At 33.8% G+C, this 10,787-nt stretch overlaps 1 pseudogene; it reads right to left on the bottom strand.

The window, feature by feature from the left end:
* Positions 1-255: 255 nt before the first annotated feature.
* LOC126689653 (short-chain dehydrogenase ptmH-like) lies at positions 256-1,094 on the bottom strand (annotated as a pseudogene).
* Positions 1,095-10,787: the final 9,693 nt, after the last annotated feature.

Genomic DNA, 10,787 nt, shown 5'->3' with positions numbered 1-10,787 from the left:
TAACTTGATCTATTTCAAATTCCATAAATCTCATTATAAGCATAAGTTCCCTTGTAATGTGTTATCAATCAAGGTGAATTAAAAAGGTAACTCTTAAGTTTTTGGTGTTGTGGACATAGATCTTAATTAGTAGCCGAACCATGTTAATGTCTGATTCTTTCTTATTTTCTCTTTATGTTACATAATATTTCAAATTCTTACATCACACACTTTAAATCAAGATAAAGATATAACAAACGTTATAAGGATGAATTCTTAGACCTTCTTTAGGTTGAAACGAGTTGCAAAAAAGTGATCTCTCACCCAAAGTGGAGACCATGAAAGCATGGCAAACAAACCTGTCATGTGCCCAAATATAATTTGCTTTGGTGGTCTAAGACTCAAAACTTTCTTCACTACATGTCTTGCAAATATTGTAGCGTCCGTTGCCTTACCACCTTGTGAAGCCCTAGCTCGCTCTGCAATGGCCTCCTTGAATTCCTCATAAAGTTTCCAATCATAGTTCCCCACTCTGTCCGTGTTAGCACGACCAAGGTTTGATCTCACGGCTCCGGGCACTACTAGCACAACATTTACACCAAATGGCCTTAATTCAACCCACAAAGTGTTTGACATTGCATGCATTGCAGCCTTGCTAGCACAATAGGACCCTGCCCATGGAGTTGGCACTCTCCCCACAACGCTCCCAACATTTACAATGCTCCCACTTTGCCTTGAAGCCATGTAAGGCACTACTTGTTGCACCAGTCTTAGTTGCCCCAATGTGTTAATTTCATAAGCGCCTTCGTAATTGTGTCAAGTGGAAGCTCAGCTAAAGGGCTTGTACTTCCAATTACAACATTATTGATTAGAATGTCAATGCGGCCACACTTGGATATAATATTGTTGACTGCTGTTGCTACACTCTCATCAGAAGTAACATCGAGCTCAAGTGTTTCAATATTGTCTGATGAGAGGTCTAACATGTCATGCATACGTTGGGAGATGTCGGAGGCAAAGACATGGCAATTTTGCTCGGCAAATGCCTTGCAATACTCATAACCAATGCCACCTTTAGCACAGCCAGTGACCAAAACAACCCTATTGTCACCCATTTGTTTTTCTTGTAATTGGATAGTTGGCCAAAATGGGAAATTAACCCTGATTTTCAAACATTATAATTAGTAGACCACGTTTTTAAGCTATATTTTTTACTAGCATCTCGAGTTTAAGAAGCTCGATTTTGGACCATAAATCGAGTCTTTGAGGGTCGGTTTTCATATTCTGATCGAGTCTGAGTTGACACTTTTTCCACGTGGCTTCCACCTATAAATTGGGTCTTAGAGACTCGATTTAGTGGAGTTTTCATTTTCCCTCAAATTTTGTAACTTTTATGTGGGACCTACTCTATTGACCTACTCCATTTTGGCCGTTCAACCACTAAAATGTTTGACTGACAAACCTTTGCCATAAATTTGACTCCCTTCTTCAAAATTACTTGGATCTCAATTAGCAAATACTAATATTTTAGTGACAAAATTCACAGCTAGCTCTACTTATAAATACACCATAACCCACCGTTGCCATTACACACAATATATACAAAACAATACCAAAAAAACTTCAACTAATCTCCAATGGCAGAAGCAGACCAAATCATCGATGGAAACCTGTTAGTAGCCAAGTCCCTCGCCCACTTCGGCGTGGAGCACATGTTCGGCGTGGTTGGAATTCCTGTAACCTCATTCGCCAACTGCGCTGTATCTCTCATAATTCGTTTCATCGCTTTCCACAACGAACAGTCCGCCGGATACGCCGCCTCTGGCTTTTTCAACTTAGCTTTTTCAACCCACGGCAATCTGAACTCGACCCACGGCTAGCCACGAGCACCGACGCCCCACCCACCCATGGTCCCACGCCGAGCTGAAGCCACCCACGTCGACTTGAAACCCACCCACCCATGGTCCCACGGTGATCTGAAGCCACCCACTCCAATCTGGGTTTTTTTTTTTCTCTCTCTTTCTTCTCTGATGAGATGTTGGGTTTTTCTCTCTCTCTCTCTCTCTCTCTCTCTCTCTGATAAGATGAGAAGGTGTAAAGGGTGTGCATTATTCTTGTTTTGTAAAGGGCTTGTAAATCGAGTTTTAGAGACTTGATTTCTAGGTAGATGCTGCCACGTGGAAAAAATGCCACATCAGACGTGATTAGACCATGAAAATCAAGTCTTTGAGACTCGATTTATAGGCCCTAAATAGAGTCTTTTAGACTCGAGATGCTAGTAAAAAATATAGTTTAAAAACAGTGCCTACTAATTATATTATTTGAAAACCAATGTTAATTCCTAATTTTGGCCTTGGATAGTTTGTTTCTCATTCTTATATAGGTTCGGAAAGGAATTATGATATATCCGCCAAGGTATTTCTTGTTTACGGATTTCAATCTAGCCTGTTGAATATGCTCCAAAGAATATACTTTATCCATCAAGATTAGCCGGCTATAGTTGTGGCTTGTATGCTATGGTCATTAGTGTCGCAAACGATTTCAGCTTTGGAATTTACAATATTTGATGCATCTCTATAGCTTCGTTTCCCTTTGCATAAGAGTATGGGCCTATGGCCAATGGGAGCCATTTTGGATGGTTTAGATTTAATAACGTAGACACTCGATTTTGCACCCATAATTTAATCAAGAAAGATGGCTAGAGTGGCCATTCATATACCCAAAATTTATAGTTTCATTACATGCATTAATTCATTCATTGCATATCATAAAAATGATCTTGAAGTTCTAATGGTTGTGACGGTATGTCCGATTTCCAAATCGGACAGTCGGATTGAAAGATATCGTATGATCAAGTTTGCATGATCTGCATGCATTTTGTTTGGGTGGAACCAACCACACATGATTAATTTAAATTAATTATGATTGATTGTACAATTAAAATTAATTAAATAATTTTGTGATTGGTTGTTAGTTAGTGTCAAAAATAAACTTGCTTGCATGGGAACAAAGTGGATAATTAGATAACAAAGAAATTGTGGATAATCAAGACTTTTTTGGAGTGTTTATTTAAAAGATAATTATCATTTTAAAAACCTGAATTTCCAGAAAAGGGGATTATTTTTTAGAATACGGATTAAAAATAAGTCTAAGTGCAATTCCCGGCTCAAAAATCCTTAAGGAGTCCAAATTGGACCAAAATTCAAACGTGGGTTCGGCACCCAAGATGGCCCTCTTGGAGAGCCGATCGGCACAAGAAAAGTGCCGATTGGCCCAAATCGTCGGCTTAGCCCGAGGATTCCTAGATTGAGATAAGCCCTACTCTTTTCGATTTTTTAGAGATGAGGATGCCTTCCAATTCGTCTTTGATCATTCAGCTAATTTTTCGAAGTCTTCCAACCTCTATAAAGAGAGGATGCCTCTCAAAATTCAGCAGACTTTTTACACTCTCTGACCCCCCCTCTTTCTGACCCTTCTTTTCTGATTTTTCAAATCCCCTTACGTTAAAGACGTTCTGGAGGCTCTTGCCTTATGAATTTTATTTTTTATTTATTTATTTATTTTTTTAAGTAAAGTATTTTAGGCTTCAAAGAGTTGAATAAATTTCTTTGAATCCTAAAATATTCTTTCAACTAGAAGAGCACGCTCATGCAAGAGGTATTTTATTTTATTTTATTTCTTTTCTTTTCTTCTCCCTTAGTTTTGTTGATGATGCATGAATATGTTTAACATGTTTTATTATTTCTTGCTCTTAATGTATAATTACCATGTTCTACTTGACTTTTTCTTTAACATATTCTTAGATGGTTGTTTATTGTGGTTTTCTTTCTTAAATTTCAAAGTCTGCTAATGTCTGTCAATGATATCTTTAAAAACCAAAAATTGATATGATCTTTCAGATCTGATTTTTTTCTAAACCAAAAACTAATCTGATCTTTCAGATCTGATTTTTCTAAATCAAAAACTAATTTGAATTTTTCAGATCTGATTTTTTAACATAAAACTGATCTATATTTTCATTAAATACATATTTGGTTTTTTTTTTAAAGCACAAAATTGATCTGCATTTTCATTAAATATAGATCTGATTTTTTTAGAAAAAGTTTTCTTTGACACAAAATTGCAGATTTTGAAATTCAATGAAAGGACTGAAAATTAGGTTGTATTATTTTATTTTATTTTTTTATGAATGTGATGCCAGTGTAATAAATTCATCATATGAATGTGGATCCTCTTTCAAAAAGTATTTTTTTTTTCTTTTACATAAAAAAAGATATGATTTTCTTGATATGATTTTCTTGATAAAATCTTTTTTTTTATTTTATTTTATTTTATTTTTATTTTTTAACTTTACACAAAATAGATCTAATACTTTTTAGCAAAAATCTCATTCTTTCTTTTACATAAAAACAGATATGATTTTTCTTGATAAAACCACTTTTTTTTTTAAATAACTTTTACACAAAAACAGATATGATACTTCTTTTGCAAAATCTTATTCCTTTTATTGATAAAAACAAATCTGATCTTTCTTTACAAATTAAATTTTCTTTTATACACAAAACAGATTTGAATTTTCAAAAAAGAGAGGACACATCCATAAGGTAAATTTATTTGAATTAATTTTAGTCACGTGTCTGTCATGTATGGTCAACATATTATTCAATATCATACAAAAAATGGTATATTGGTCATTACAGTTTAGAAGACCAGACTTTGTTTGGGTGGCATGGGTGCCTAACACTTTCCCATTTTGTAACCTAGCCCCTGAGCTTAGGATTTTTGGATAGGTAGATTAGTGTTTTGTCTTTCTTTATTTTTGATAGATCGTAACTAGGACCAAAAGTTTTGTATTCTTTTACATAGATGGTAACTAGGACCCAAAGCGTTGTAAGGTTTAATTTACCAAAGTCGTACTTTTCTTTATCCAATCAATGACAATAAAGTATTTTGATAATGTAATTTGCAATTATTTTTTTATATTTTTTTTGTATAAAAAATAAGTGGCGACTCCACACCACTTATCCAAAAAGAGAGGTACTCTTAAAAGTACCAAAATCTCTTTTTTTGAGAGCAACCTCTCAAGAAGTGTGGTCTCTCTCACAAGTAAGAGAGATGAGGTCCAATTAATGCAATCCAAGCCCTTCAAAAGCTAGGTTGGAAATTGTTTTCAACCAAATCTTGTTCAAGAATATCAGATTTATCATTTATCTCTTCTTTTTTTGGGAAGGAAGGCAGGCAGATGGAGTCAAATTTATCAGTTTTGGTTTATGAAGAAATACTAGAGTTCACATTACATAACTCAAATTTTAATGCGGTCTATTAGAGATTGTTAGCACTGTAAACAGTTCTATTGTATTCAATTAATAAAACAATATAAGACCCTGCTTTTTATAGACCAATATATAAGTAGAGTACAAGTATGAGTGCTACACTATTTGCGTAGCACAAGTAATACAAGTTCAAGAAAATAAAGCTCAATGGGCCTAAAGCCCCTTGGGCTTGTACAACAACACCCCTTCTCAAACTCAAGGAGCATGAAAGATGGCCAAAATTGAGTTTTACCCTTTTCAACCAAACTTTTTAGCAAAATGCCCCTTGTCTGAAATTATTTAGGGATATGTCCCTATTTTGAAACTCGATTTTTAGATAATCAAGTTTAAAATAGGGGCATATCCCTAAATAGTTCCAGACATGGGACATTTTGCTGGAAAGTTTAGTTGAAAGGGATATATCCCCAATTTGGCCCATGAAAGACTAACTTGAATTTGAAAGCATGTCGAGGGATGTGACTCGATAAAGATGTTTACAAGTCGATCTTGAGATGGAAAATAGATCAATTGGAGAGAACCCTGAAATAAGTGATGTCGAATAAAATGATGATCAATATATTATGTGCTTGGTCCGTACATGGAAGACATCAATCTAAATGACATTCTAGTTGTGGCAATAGGTAGGAGTGGCAAAGAAGGTAGGCACGCCTAAATCCTTTAGTAATCAATGTAATCAAAAGATTTAGATGTGACCTCAGTCAGGCATGATATTCAACCATGGTACTAGAACGGGCCGCAACCGTTTGGTTCTTACTTCGCTAGGAGATCAAAAAGAGCCAAGGAGGAAGTAGTAGGCAATGATGGACTGTCAATCGGTGGGTAACCCGAGCAGAGAAGTGTAGGTCAAGGAAAATAGAGTCTTAAGATATTGAAGTATGCGCAAAACTACAACATAATGAGTCAATGAGTCAATTGTGGAGCAGATATGAACTAACTTATTTGATGAATGGTTTAGGAGATGCACGCATGCACAAGTGACTAAGAAATATACTAGGTTGACAACCAATTGCCAGTAATGAGTGTAATCATGTAATGGTTCTCCAAAGAAAGGAGTCAGATATTAAATTTGATTAGAGTATCAACAATCTTAGCACGAATGATGCTAAGACGAGCTCCAACTTGTAATTATATTACATAGTCTACTTAGAATGAGTCTTGATAGTAACGATGAAGTCAAGATTTAAGTTGAAAGTGGCTATATGTGTGTATATATATATATATATATATATCTTTGTTTATAACAAGCGAGGGAAGGAGGGGATTTTTTTTTTTTGGCTGAGAGGAAGGAGGGGATTCAAACCTAACTTCTCTTTTTTTATTTTATTCAAACCTGGCTTCTCTTCAAAGAGAAAACTAAGCGTTGCCATTAAGCCATAATACCCACGTACGTATATAAACTTTTTTTTTTCTTTTTGGCTGAGATACGTATATAAAGTTATAAATATTAGAAACAATATCATATCCATATATACACATTATAAACAAAATCATAGAAATGGCCAACGGGTCAACAGAAAAAGTAAACATCAATATCAACCTAACTAAGAGCGACCACATAGCCTTATTTGTGCCATACTGTATGCATGGGGACTAAAAAGGTCTACGAGGTCTACTCTTTCCTTTTTGAGAGAGAGAGCACCTTTCTTACCTTTAAGTGCCTCGTCCATGGATCCAATGCCATTTTTCTGCAACTCAGTCCCATTAACTTGACTTTACCTATTCTATTTTACACCTCTCTCTCTCTCTCTCAAATGTGACATGTCACGTTCAAAATTATACACTCTGTCTCTCTCTCTAGCCCTACTATGGTCAATGCATCATCCAGTAATTTCCTTTTTCTTTTTTCCTTTTCAAGAAAAATGCATATAGGATTATTTATTTGTTCGCATGGTTACGAGGTCATTGAGGTTGGAAAAGGCTGGTAGACTGGGACTACCCCTATAGATGATACACAATTACACATATTAGACTTGCAGCCTTAATCAAAGAGACCCACTAGATTTCCTTTCATGGACAGAGAAAACCGAAAGATATAGGAGGAAAGCAGGCAATAGCCAAACCCATTTTTCCATTCACTTACTGAAGTCATTAGAGCCCAATCACAAAAATATCCACATTCTGCAGGGTCTATAAGATTATAAACAGAGAAAGTTTTGTACAAAGTTTTGAATATAGCCAACAAGAGGGGGCTGGTGGGGTTTCTCTAGTTTCTTTCAAAGAAGAATCCAATTAAGCCTTGATTTCAAGTTCAACTGGTGTCTTTCGTGTCAGCTACAAGGTCCCGGAAAAATGGATTAATTTACTTTCCGCTTTTGCTCTGTCTTCATCATTCACAGCACACGGAATTAATATGTTTATTTGTGGCCTTTAATTGGGGCTTTATATAAATAAATAAAAAAGGTTAACCTGTGGTTGAAGAGATATTTTTAAAAATTTTGTATGAGAAATGAAAAAAGTAATTTTCTTTTTTTTTTGACAGTTTTTAATATTTTAGTATTAGAATTTTAAAAAAATAATCCATTAACAAATAATTTAAAGATATCAATATTCCTTTAATCAAATCTGTTTTTTGTTAGGAGGATATATTGAATTGAAAATGACAGCTATCCAATTGGCTTAACTTAATGACATGGTAGCTGCTATCGTTTTCTTTAATTAAAAAAAAAAAAAAGAAGAAATCGTAGCCAACTTGACATTTTCCATTATTTCACCTAAAATCAGGATGATATTAATGGGGTTTAAAATGACGTGACATCATTTTATTGATTATAAAAAAAATGTAAAGATTAAAATAATCTTATAATATGTATCCTTAAATCCTAAAAAAAAAAAAAAAAAATGAATAAGTTGAAAATTACACTCTTAAACTACATCCCCAAAGTTTAGAGTTATTTGGATTTTACATCTGAAATTTTAGAATTTAGATTTTACCCTATGAAATTTTATTTTATTTGTATTAAAAGTCTCTTCATCTATAATTTTATTTTACACGCATGTTTAGTGTATTCAATAAAATGACATTTCCCATTATTTCATTGGGTAAAATCATCCCAAAGAAATATGGATAGAGGGACTATTGATGTAAATGAAATAGAATTTCATAGGGTAAAATCCAAACACCCCTAAATTTTAGGAGTGTAGTTTTCAACCTATTCATTTAATTTGTTTTTTAGGATTTAAGGATACAAATATAAGATTATTTTAATCTTTACATTTCTTTTATAATACTAGTGGTCAAGATTATTTCTTGCCATCGTTCTTCTAACAAACCTTCCTAATATACGATTGATTAAATTTTGCTATATTATTTATATTTAAACAAATGTTGTCTATTTTTAAGACCTTTGTAGCTTAATAAGCACTTCTTTAGTTTTTTTAATGAAAATATCTAGAGTTCAAATCCTCTACTTCCAACTATTAAATTATCAAAAACAAAAAATATAAATATTAACTATTACCATTTCAATATTTATTTTTAAATTATTGATAATGTGAAAAAAAAATGAAATCTACTTATTTCAATGGATAATATTTTAGAAGGTGGAGTTAACCAAAAAACCTCTATAAAAGAAAAGTTTAATCCGATGGAATTTTGTGAGATGACACACATTTTAATGAAATAAAAGATATATAATAATTTTCCGAAAATGCTTTTAACTGGACTATATGTACGTTTAGAATTATCTTACACTCGCATTTATCAGTTGATCTTCCTTATATTTTTATGAAAATATATTAGATTTATTTTGTTTGATTAAAATATGTACACTATTTACAAGCTTTCATGTATTGTATTCAGACAAAAACGAAGCAAAGTTAACATGATTACTTACCATAAACATTCTTTTGCTCATGCGTATGAAGATTTATATATTGCTTCATCATCTTTAGGCTATTCCGAAGAATTCCTCCTTATAATTACGATGGGTGTGAAATAGAGAGACTAAAGTCATCCTGATTTAATCAGATGCTCTAAAAATTTCGAGCATAATAAATTTTTGTCGACCCGAATCAAAATCTTAATAAAACTAATAGAGGATCTGGTCCTCATTGATGTGATGGGCTCGGTCTCAAGCTTAAATTAGAAAGCTTGGGAGATGGGCTTGAACTAGAAGCCCATAGCCCAACGGCTTGTTAGCAATCAACCCTGTTTCTTTTAGGGGCAAAGCAATATTTGGTAACATACTAAGACTTGCTTACAATTTTGCTAGGATAAACCACATAATGTGATTACTCCAATCCGACTATTAAAATTTGCAATATAGATTGAGCTCAAGTATATCAATAATATAGATTATATGTTCTAACTTAATTCATTTTCTCATTGAACAAGTTCAAGTTTGTTCATGAAATACTCGATTAACATATTCTTTTTCTATATATAGTAAACAACGTATCTTTGATGATCACTTTTTCCATTAAGCCAAAATACCAATTAATTTTTTGTGTGGGCAGGATTAGAACCTAGTTGAATGTTAAATTAATAAAATTGCAAGATAAATTAATGATTTGAAGAAAGTGAATGATGATTAGCGACTAAAAAATTTCTAATAAAACTGAATGTTGAATTAATGAATGGAAGAAACTGAATAAGTAGAAATATTACAAACTTCTATTTACAATCATCACAAGTCTCAAATGCTATGTATCACATTACATTACTTTGGCAATGGTAAATCGAAGTTTGGATGTCACCATAAAGAACACCCGCCAGGAGGTGCCAATTGTACCAATGGATCATGTCAAGTATTAGACTACTTTGATTGTCACTCTCTTTCCATTTGTCATTTACATTATCGTTTCCCATACTTGTAAGGTTCAGCCCTCTCAACCTCCAAAGTCCAACTTTCCAGTTTGTGACTCCTATTCTGCAATGCCCTCTCCACAGCTTCCTCTGTATCGAAACTAACAAATCCAAAGCCCCTCTGTTTGTTGGTTTGTTAGTTATACATAAAGAAAGCCTTAGTAACCGTGCCAAAACTATCAAGTATTTCTTGAATTCCGGCTCTGTCAGATCATTTGGAATACCTTTTACAAAAATCTTATGAATACTAGTTCCATTATTGTGCAGTTCCTGATTCCGGTCCTCCTCAGATTTTGCCCTCTTAACCTCCACAGTCCGATTTTTCAGTTTGTGAAACCCTTTCTGCAGCACATTATCCACAGCTTCTTCTGAATCAAAACTAACAAATCCTAAGCCCCTCGGTTTGTGGTTTTTCTTGTCATACACAAAGCTAGCATCAGTAACCGTGCCAAAACTCTCAAAGTAGTCCTTGAATTCCAGCTCTGTCAGATCACTTGGAAGACGACCTACAAAAATCTTCTTATTAATACTAGTTCCATTATTGTGCAGTTGTTCTGAGTGGTTATTCTGTTCTTGGATACTCTCACTAATGCACAGGGCTGGTTTCACATCTACCTGTAAAATCAGATTGGCGTACCTTATACACATAATGAAACGAAAAGTAGAAAGAA

Source organism: Quercus robur, chromosome 6 (assembly GCF_932294415.1).
Source record: "Quercus robur chromosome 6, dhQueRobu3.1, whole genome shotgun sequence".
NCBI lineage: Eukaryota > Viridiplantae > Streptophyta > Magnoliopsida > Fagales > Fagaceae > Quercus > Quercus robur.
This window is presented reverse-complemented; position numbering and strand designations above follow the sequence as displayed.